The following is a 10990-nucleotide window of genomic DNA, read 5'->3' on the forward strand; positions in this document are numbered from 1 at the left end:
CATATTGGGGCTAAGAGCTGACTCAGTGTGCTCTTCTGAGCCAAGCAGTTACATTGGGATGCTCTAGATTGAAAAACGAGTTTATCTCGAACTGAAAAACAGGTTTTGACAACTTCTGCACAATGGGACTAAGTACTGACTCAGTGTGCTCTTCTTAGCCCAGCAGTTACATTGGAGAGCTTCATATTGAAAAACGCGTTTATCTTGAGCTGAAAAACACATTTTGACAACTTCTGCACAGTGGGGCTAAGTACTGACTCAGTGTGCTCTTCTGAGCCCAGCAGTTACATTGGGACGCTCCAGGTTGAAAAATGCGTTTATCTCAGGCTGAGAAACTGCTTTTGACAACTTCTGCACAATGGGACTAAAAGCTGATTCAGTGTGGTCTTCCGAGCCCAGCAGTTACATTGGGATGCTCCGGATTGAAAAAGACGTTCATCTCGATCTGAAAAATACGTTTTGACAACTTCTGCACAATGGGGCTAAGAGCTGACTTAGTGTGCTCTTCTGAGCCCAGCAGTTACATTGGGATGCTCCAGATTGAAATAGGTGTTCATCTCGATCTGAAAAACACGTTTTGACAACTTCTGCACAATGGGGCTAAGAGCTGACTCAGTGTGCTCTTCTGAGCCCAGCAGTTACATTGGGACGCTCCAGGTTGAAAAAGGCATTGATCTCGAGCTGAGAAACTGGTTTTGACAACTTCTGCACAATGGGACTACAAGCTGACTCAGTGTGCTCTTCTGAGCCCAACAGTTACATTGGGATGCTCTAGATTGAAAAACGCGTTTATCTCAGACTGAAAAACAGGTTTTGACAACTTCTGCACAATGGGACTAAGTACTGACTCAGTGTGCTCTTCTGAGCCCACCAGTTACATTGGAGAGCTTCATATGGAAAGACGCGTTTATCTTGAGCTGAAAAACACATTTTGACAACTTCTGCACAGTGTGGCTAAGTACTGACTCATTGTGCTCTTCTGGGCCCAGCAGTTACATTGGGAAGCTCCAGATTGAAAAATGCATTTATCTTGGGCTGAAAAACACGTTTTGACAACTTCTGCACAATGGGGCTAAGAGCTGACTCAGTGAGTTCGTCTGAGCCCAGGAGTTACATTGGGATGCTCCAGATTGAAAAAAGCATTTATCTCAGGCTGAAAAACATATTTTGAAAACTTCTGCACAGTGGGGCTAAGAACTGACTCAGTGTGCTCTTCTGAGCCCAGCAGTTACATTGGGACGCTCCAGGTTGAAAAAGGCGTTTATCTCTGGCTGAGAAACTGGTTTTGACAACTTCTGCACAATGGGACTAAAAGCTGATTCAGTGTGATCTTCTGAGCCCAGCAGTTACATTGGGATGCTCCAGATTGAAAAAGGCGTTCATCTCGTTCTGAAAAATACGTTTTGACAACTTCTGCACAACAGGGCTAAGAGCTGACTCAGTGGGCTCTTCTGAGCCCAGCAGTTACATTGGGATGCTCCAGATTGAAAAAGGCGTTCATCTCGATCTGAAAAATACGTTTTGACAACTTCTGCACAACAGGGCTAAGAGCTGACTCAGTGGGCTCTTCTGAGCCCAGCAGTTACATTGGGATTCAAAAGTTTGCAAAAACGCATTATCTCGGCCGAAAATCACGTTTTGACAACTTCTACAATGTGGGGCTAAGAGATGACTGAAAGTGCTCTTCTTAGCCAAGCAGTAACATTGGGGTGCTCAAGGTTTCAAAAACGCGTTTATCTTGACTGAAAACAACACGTTTTGACAACTTCTGAACTGTGGGGCTAACAGCTGACTCAGTTTGCTCTTCTGACCTTAGTAGTTACATTGGGGTGCTCAAGATTGCAAAAATGCATTCATCTCGGCTGAAAAACACGTTTTGACAACTTCTACAATGTGGGGCTAAGAGCTGACTCAGTGACCTCTTCATTGCCAAGCAGTTACATTGGATGCTCAAGGTTGCAAATACGCGTTTATCTCGGCTGAAAAACACGTTCTGACAACTTCTGAACTGTGGGGCTAACAGCTGACTCAGTTTGCTCTTCTGACATTAGCATTTACGTTGGGGTGCTCAAGGTTGCAAAAACGCTTTATCTCGGCTGAAAAACACGTTTTGACAACTTCTGCACAGTAGGGCTTACAGTTGACTCAGTTTGCTCTTCTGAGCCCAGCAGTTACATTGAGAAGCTCTACACTGAAAAACGCGTTTATCTCGAGCTGAAAAACAAGTTTTGACATCTTCTGCACAGTGGGGAGAAGTACTGACTCAGTGTGCTCTTCTGAGCCCAGCAGTTACATTGGGATGCTCCAGATTGAAAAACGCGTTTATCTCAGGCTGAAAAACACATTTTGAAAACTTCTGCATATTGGGGCTAAGAGCTGACTCAGTGTGCTCTTCTGAGCCAAGCAGTTACATTGGGATGCTCTAGTTTGAAAAACGAGTTTATCTCGAACTGAAAAACAGGTTTTGACAACTTCTGCACAATGGGACTAAGTACTGACTCAGTGTGCTCTTCTTAGCCCAGCAGTTACATTGGAGAGCTTCATATTGAAAAACGCGTTTATCTTGAGCTGAAAAACACATTTTGACAACTTCTGCACAGTGGGGCTAAGTACTGACTCAGTGTGCTCTTCTGAGCCCAGCAGTTACATTGGGAAGCTCCAGATTGAAAAATGCATTTATCTTGGGCTGAAAAACACGTTTTGACAACTTCTGCACGATGGGGCTTAGAGCTGACTCAGTGTGCTCTTCTGAGCCCAGCAGTTACATTGGGACGCTCCAGGTTGAAAAATGCGTTTATCTCAGGCTGAGAAACTGCTTTTGACAACTTCTGTACAATGGGACTAAAAGCTGATTCAGTGTGGTCTTCCGAGCCCAGCAGTTACATTGGGATGCTCCGGATTGAAAAAGACGTTCATCTCGATCTGAAAAATACGTTTTGACAACTTCTGCACAATGGGGCTAAGAGCTGACTTAGTGTGCTCTTCTGAGCCCAGCAGTTACATTGGGATGCTCCAGATTGAAATAGGTGTTCATCTCGATCTGAAAAACACGTTTTGACAACTTCTGCACAATGGGGCTAAGAGCTGACTCAGTGTGCTCTTCTGAGCCCAGCAGTTACATTGGGACGCTCCAGGTTGAAAAAGGCATTGATCTCGAGCTGAGAAACTGGTTTTGACAACTTCTGCACAATGGGACTAAAAGCTGACTCAGTGTGCTCTTCTGAGCCCAACAGTTACATTGGGATGCTCTAGATTGAAAAACGCGTTTATCTCAGACTGAAAAACAGGTTTTGACAACTTCTGCACAATGGGACTAAGTACTGACTCAGTGTGCTCTTCTGAGCCCACCAGTTACATTGGAGAGCTTCATATGGAAAGACGCGTTTATCTTGAGCTGAAAAACACATTTTGACAACTTCTGCACAGTGTGGCTAAGTACTGACTCATTGTGCTCTTCTGGGCCCAGCAGTTACATTGGGAAGCTCCAGATTGAAAAATGCATTTATCTTGGGCTGAAAAACACGTTTTGACAACTTCTGCACAATGGGGCTAAGAGCTGACTCAGTGAGTTCGTCTGAGCCCAGGAGTTACATTGGGATGCTCCAGATTGAAAAAAGCATTTATCTCAGGCTGAAAAACACATTTTGAAAACTTCTGCACAGTGGGGCTAAGAACTGACTCAGTGTGCTCTTCTGAGCCCAGCAGTTACATTGGGACGCTCCAGGTTGAAAGAGGCGTTTATCTCTGGCTGAGAAACTGGTTTTGACAACTTCTGCACAATGGGACTAAAAGCTGATTCAGTGTGATCTTCTGAGCCCAGCAGTTACATTGGGATGCTCCAGATTGAAAAAGGCGTTCATCTCGTTCTGAAAAATACGTTTTGACAACTTCTGCACAACAGGGCTAAGAGCTGACTCAGTGGGCTCTTCTGAGCCCAGCAGTTACATTGGGATGCTCCAGATTGAAAAAGGCGTTCATCTCGATCTGAAAAATACGTTTTGACAACTTCTGCACAACAGGGCTAAGAGCTGACTCAGTGGGCTCTTCTGAGCCCAGCAGTTACATTGGGATTCAAAAGTTTGCAAAAACGCATTATCTCGGCCGAAAATCACGTTTTGACAACTTCTACAATGTGGGGCTAAGAGATGACTGAAAGTGCTCTTCTTAGCCAAGCAGTAACATTGGGGTGCTCAAGGTTTCAAAAACGCGTTTATCTTGACTGAAAACAACACGTTTTGACAACTTCTGAACTGTGGGGCTAACAGCTGACTCAGTTTGCTCTTCTGACCTTAGTAGTTACATTGGGGTGCTCAAGATTGCAAAAATGCATTCATCTCGGCTGAAAAACACGTTTTGACAACTTCTACAATGTGGGGCTAAGAGCTGACTCAGTGACCTCTTCATTGCCAAGCAGTTACATTGGATGCTCAAGGTTGCAAATACGCGTTTATCTCGGCTGAAAAACACGTTCTGACAACTTCTGAACTGTGGGGCTAACAGCTGACTCAGTTTGCTCTTCTGACATTAGCATTTACGTTGGGGTGCTCAAGGTTGCAAAAACGCTTTATCTCGGCTGAAAAACACGTTTTGACAACTTCTGCACAGTAGGGCTTACAGTTGACTCAGTTTGCTCTTCTGAGCCCAGCAGTTACATTGGGAAGCTCTACACTGAAAAACGCGTTTATCTCGAGCTGAAAAACACGTTTTGACATCTTCTGCACAGTGGGGAGAAGTACTGACTCAGTGTGCTCTTCTGAGCCCAGCAGTTACATTGGGATGCTCCAGATTGAAAAACGCGTTTATCTTGGGCTGAAAAACTGATTTTGACAACTTCTGCACAGTCGGGCTAAAAGCTGATTCATTGTGCTCTTCAGAGCCCAGGAGTTACATTGGTTTGCTCCAGATTGAAAAACGCGTTTATCTTGGGCTGAAAAACACGTTTTGACAACTTCTGCACAGTGGGGCTAAAGCTGACTCAATGTGCTCTTCTGAGCCCAGCAGTTACATTGGTATGCTCCAGATTGAAAAACGCGTTTATCTTGGGCTGAAAAACACGTTTTGACAACTTCTGCACAATGGGGCTAAGAGCTGACTCACTGTGCTCTTCTGTGCCCAGCAGTTACATTGGGAAGCTTCATATTGAAAAACGCATTTATCTTGGTCTAAAAAATACATTTAGACAACTTCTGCACAGTGGGGCTAAGTACTGACTCAGTGTGCTCTTCTGAGCCCAGCATTAACATTGGGATGCTCCAGGTTGAATAAGGCGTTTATCTCAGGCTGAGAAACTGCTTTTGACAACTTCTGCACAATGGGACTAAAAGCTGATTCAGTGTGATCTTCCGAGCCCAGCAGTTACATTGGGATGCTCCAGATTGAAAAAGACGTTCATCTCGATCTGAAAAATACGTTTTGACAACTTCTGCACAATGGGGCTAAGAGCTGACTCAGTGAGCTCGTCTGAGCCCAGCAGTTACATTGGGATGCTCCAGATTCAAAAAAGCATTTATCTCAGGCTGAAAAACACATTTTGACAACTTCTGCACAGTGGGGCTAAGAGCTGACTCATTGTGCTCTTCTGAGCCAAGCAGTTACATTGGGACGCTCCAGGTTGAAAAAGGCGTTTATCTCGGGCTGAAAAACACATTTTGACAACTTCTGCACAGTGGGGCTAAGTACTGACTCAGTGTGCTCTTCTGAGCCCAGCAGTTACATTGGGATGCTCCAGATTCAAAAAAGCATTTATCTCAGGCTGAAAAACACATTTTGAAAACTTCTGCACAGTGGGGCTAAGAGCTGACTCAGTGTGCTCTTCTGAGCCAAGCAGTTACATTGGGACGCTCCAGGTTGAAAAAGGCGTTTATCTCAGGCTGAGAAACTGCTTTTGACAACTTCTGCACAATGGGACTAAAAGCTGATTCAGTGTGATCTTCCGAGCCCAGCAGTTACATTGGGATGCTCCAGATTGAAAAAGACGTTCATCTCGATCTGAAAAATACGTTTTGACAACTTCTGCACAATGGGGCTAAGAGCTGACTTAGTGTGCTCTTCTGAGCCCAGCAGTTACATTGGGATGCTCCAGATTGAAATAGGCGTTCATCTCGATCTGAAAAACACGTTTTGACAACTTCTGCACAATGGGGCTAAGAGCTGACTCAGTGTGCTCTTCTGAGCCCAACAGTTACATTGGGATGCTCTAGATTGAAAAACGCGTTTATCTCAGACTGAAAAACAGGTTTTGACAACTTCTGCACAATGGGACTAAGTACTGACTCAGTGTGCTCTTCTGAGCCCACCAGTTACATTGGAGAGCTTCATATGGAAAGACGCGTTTATCTTGAGCTGAAAAACACATTTTGACAACTTCTGCACAATGGGGCTAAGTACTGACTCAGTGTGCTCTTCTGAGCCCAGCAGTTACTTTGGGAATCTCCAGATTGAAAAATGCATTTATCTTGGGCTGAAAAACACATTTTGACAACTTCTGCACAATGGGGCTAAGAGCTGACTCAGTGAGTTCGTCTGAGCCCAGGAGTTACATTGGGATGCTCCAGATTGAAAAAAGCATTTATCTCAGGCTGAAAAACACATTTTGAAAACTTCTGCATAGTGGGGCTAAGAGCTGACTCAGTGTGCTCTTCTGAGCCAAGCAGTTACATTGGTATGCTCTAGATTGAAAAACGAGTTTATCTCAAACTGAAAAACAGGTTTTGACAACTTCTGCACAATGGGACTAAGTACTGACTCAGTGTGCTCTTCTTAGCCCAGCAGTTACATTGGAGAGCTTCATATTGAAAAACGCGTTTATCTTGAGCTGAAAAACACATTTTGACAACTTCTGCACAGTGGGGCTAAGTACTGACTCAGTGTGCTCTTCTGAGCCCAGCAGTTAAATTGGGGTGCTCAATGCTGAAAAAACGCGTTCATCTCGAGCTGAAAAACACGTTTTGACATCTTCTGCACAGTGGGGCTAAGAGCTGACTCAGTGTGCTCTTCCGAGCCCAGCAGTTACATTGGGATGCTCCACACTGAAAAACGCGTTTATCTCGAGCTGAAAAACACGTTTTGACATCTTCTGCACAGTGGGGCTAAGTACTGACTCAGTGTGCTCTTCTGAGCCCAGCAGTTACACTGGGAAGCTCCAGATTGAAAAATGCATTTATCTTGCGCTGAAAAACACGTTTTGACAACTTCTGCACTGTGGGGCTAAGAGATGACTGAGTGTGCTCTTCTTAGCCAAGCAGTAACATTGGGGTGCTCAAGGTTTCAAAAACACGTTTATCTCGGCTGAAAAACACGTTGTGACAACTTCTGAACTGTGGGGCTAACAGCTGACTCAGTGTGCTCTTCTGAGCCCAGTAGTTACATTGGGATGCTCCAGATTGAAAAAAGCGTTTATCTCGGGCTGAAAAACACGTTTTGACAACTTCTGCACAGTGGGGCTAAGAGCTGACTCAGTGTGCTCTTCTGAGCCCAGCAGTTACATTGGGAAGCTCCAGATTGAAAAACGCGTTTATCTCGAGCTGAGAAACTGGTTTTGACAACTTCTGCACAATGGGACTAAAAGCTGACTCAGTGTGCTCTTCTGAGCCCAACAGTTACATTGGGATGCTCTAGATTGAAAAACGCGTTTATCTCAAGCTGAAAAACACGTTTTGACAACTTCTGCACAGTGGGGCTTACAGCTGAGTCAGTTTGCTCTTCTGAGCCCAGCAGTTAAATTGGGGTGCTCAATGCAAAAAAACGCGTTTATCTCGAGCTGAAAAACACGTTTTGACAACTTCTGCACAATGGGGCTAAGAGCTGACTCAGTGTGCTCTTCTGAGCCCAGCAGTTACATTGGGACGCTCCAGATTGAAAAAGGCGTTTATCTCGGGCTGAAAAACACATTTTGACAGCTTCTGCACAGTGGGGCTAAGTACTGACTCAGTGTGCTCTTCTGAGCCCAGCAGTTACATTGGGAAGCTTCAAGTTGAAAAACGTGTTTATCTTGGGCTGAAAAACACATTTTGACAACTTCTGCATAGTGGGGCTAGAGGCTGATTCATTGTGCTCTTCTGAGCCCAGCAGTTACATTGGGATGCTCCAGATTGAAAAACGCGTTGATCTTGGGCTGAAAAACACATTTTGACAACTTCTGCACAGTGGGGCTAAAAGCAGATTCATTACTCTCTTCTGAGCCCAGGAGTTACATTGGTTTGCTCCAGATTGAAAAATGCGTTTATCTTGGGTGAAAAACACGTTTTAACAACTCCTGCACAATGGGGTTAAGAGCTGACTCAGTGTGGTCTTCTGAGCTCAGCACTTACATTGGGATGCTCCAGGTTGAAAAACGCGTTTATCTCGAGCTGAAAAACACGATTTGACATCTTCTGCACAGTGGGGCTAAGAGCTGACTCAGTGTGCTCTTCTGAGCCCAGCAGTAACATTGGGATGCTCCAGATTGAAAAACACGTTTATCTCGAGCTGAAAAACACGTTTTGACAACTTCTGCACAATGGGGCTAAGAGCTGACTCAGTGAGTTCGTCTGAGCCCAGCAGTTACATTGGGATGCTCCAGATTGAAAAAAGCATTTATCTCAGGCTGAAAAACAGATTTTGAAAACTTCTGCACAGTGGGGCTAAGAGCTGACTCAGTGTGCTCTTCTGAGCCAAGCAGTTACATTGGGACGCTCCAGGTTGAAAAAGGCATTTATCTCGGGATGAAAAACACGCGTTGACAACTTCTGCACAGTGGGGCTAAGATCTGACTCAGTGTGCTCTTCTGAGCCCAGCAGTTAAATTGGGATGCTCTAGATTGAAAAACGCGTTTATCTCGAACTGAAAATCACGTTTTGACAACTTCTACAATGTGGGGCTAAGAAATGACTGAGTGTGCTCTTCTTAGCCAAGCAGTAACATTGGGATGCTCAAGGTTTCAAAAACGCGTTTATCTTGACTGAAAACAACACATTTTGACAAATTCTGAACTGTGGGGCTAACAGCTGACTCAGTTTGCTCTTCTGACCTTAGTAGTTACATTGGGGTGCTCAAGATTGCAAAAATGCGTTCATCTCGGCTGAAAAACACGTTTTGACAACTTCTACAATGTGGGGCTAAGAGCTGACTCAGTGACCTCTTCATTGCCAAGCAGTTACATTGGATGCTCAAGGTTGCAAATACGCGTTTATCTCGGCTGAAAAACACGTTCTGACAACTTCTGAACTGTGGGGCTAACAGCTGACTCAGTTTGCTCTTCTGACATTAGCAGTTACGTTGGGGTGCTCAAGGTTGCAAAAACGCTTTATCTCGGCTGAAAAATACATTTTGACAACTTCTGCACAGTGGGGCTAAGTACTGACTCAGTGTGCTCTTCTGAGCCCAGCAGTAACATTGGGATGCTCCAGATTGAAAAACACGTTTATCTCTAGCTGAAAAACATGTTTTTACAACTTCTGCACACTGGGGCTAATAGCTGACTCAGTGTGCTCTTCTGAGCCCAGCAGTTAGAATAGGAAGCTCCAGGTGAAAAAGGCGTTTATCTCGATCTGAAAAACACGTTTTGACAACTTCTGCACAAAGGGGCTAAGAGCTGACTCAGTGAGCTCGTCTGAGCCCAGCAGTTAATTGGGATGCTCCAGATTGAAAAAAGCATTTATCTCGATCTGAAAGACACGTTTTGACAACTTCTGCACAGTGGGGCTAAGAGCTGACTCAGTGAGCTCGTCTGAGCCCAGCAGTTACATTGGGATGCTCCAGATTGAAAAAGGCGTTCATCTCGTTCTGAAAAATACGTTTTGACAACTTCTGCACAACAGGGCTAAGAGCTGACTCAGTGGGCTCTTCTGAGCCCAGCAGTTACATTGGGATGCTCCAGATTGAAAAAGGCGTTCATCTCGATCTGAAAAATACGTTTTGACAACTTCTGCACAGTGGGGCTGAGATCTGACTCAGTGGGCTCTTCTGAGCCCAGCAGTTACATTGGGAAGCTCCAGATTGAAAAACGCGTTTTGACAACTTCTGCACAATGGGGCTAAGATCTGACTCAGTGGGCTCTTCTGAGCCCAGCAGTTACATTGGGAAGCTCCAGATTGAAAAACGTGTTCATCTTGGGCTGAGAAACTGCTTTTGACAACTTCTGCACAATGGGACTAAAAGCTGACTCAGTGTGCTCTTCTGAGCCCAACAGTTACATTGGGATGCTCTAGATTGATAAACGCGTTTATCTCGAGCTGAAAAAAAGGTTTTGACAACTTCTGCACAATGGGACTAAAAGCTGACTCAGTGTGCTCTTCTGAGCCCAGCAGTTACATTGGAGAGCTTCATATTGAAAAACGCGTTTATCTTTAGCTGAAAAACACATTTTGACAAATTCTGCACAGTGGGGCTAAGTACTGACTCAGTGGGCTCTTCTGAGCCCAGCAGTTACATTGGGAAGCTCCAGATTGAAAAACGCATTTATCTTGGGCTGAAAAACACGTTTTGACAACTTCTGCACAATGGGGCTAAGAGCTGACTCAGTGTGCTCTTCTGAGCCCAGCAGTTACATTGGGATGCTCCACATTGAAAAAAGCGTTTATCTCGGACAGAAAAACACGTTTTGACAACTTCTGCACAGTGGGGCTTACAGCTGAGTCAGTTTGCTCTTCTGAGTCCAGCAGTTAAATTGGGGTGCTCAATGAAAAAAAACGCGTTTATCTCGAGCTGAAAAACACATTTTGACAACTTCTGCACAGTGGGGCTAGAGGCTGATTCATTGTGCTCTTCTGAGCCCAACAGTTACATTGGGATGCTCCAGATTGAAAAACGCGTTGATCTTGGGCTGAAAAACACATTTTGACAACTTCTGCACAGTGGGGCTAAAAGCAGATTCATTAATCTCTTCTGAGCCCAGGAGTTACATTGGTTTGCTCCAGATTGAAAAATGCGTTTATCTTGGGTGAAAAACACGTTTTAACAACTCCTGCACAATGGGGTTAAGAGCTGACTCAGTGTGCTCTTCTGAGCTCAG

Source organism: Atractosteus spatula, assembly GCF_055471065.1.
Source record: "Atractosteus spatula isolate fAtrSpa1 chromosome 26 unlocalized genomic scaffold, fAtrSpa1.hap1 SUPER_26_unloc_1, whole genome shotgun sequence".
Lineage (NCBI taxonomy): Eukaryota > Metazoa > Chordata > Actinopteri > Semionotiformes > Lepisosteidae > Atractosteus > Atractosteus spatula.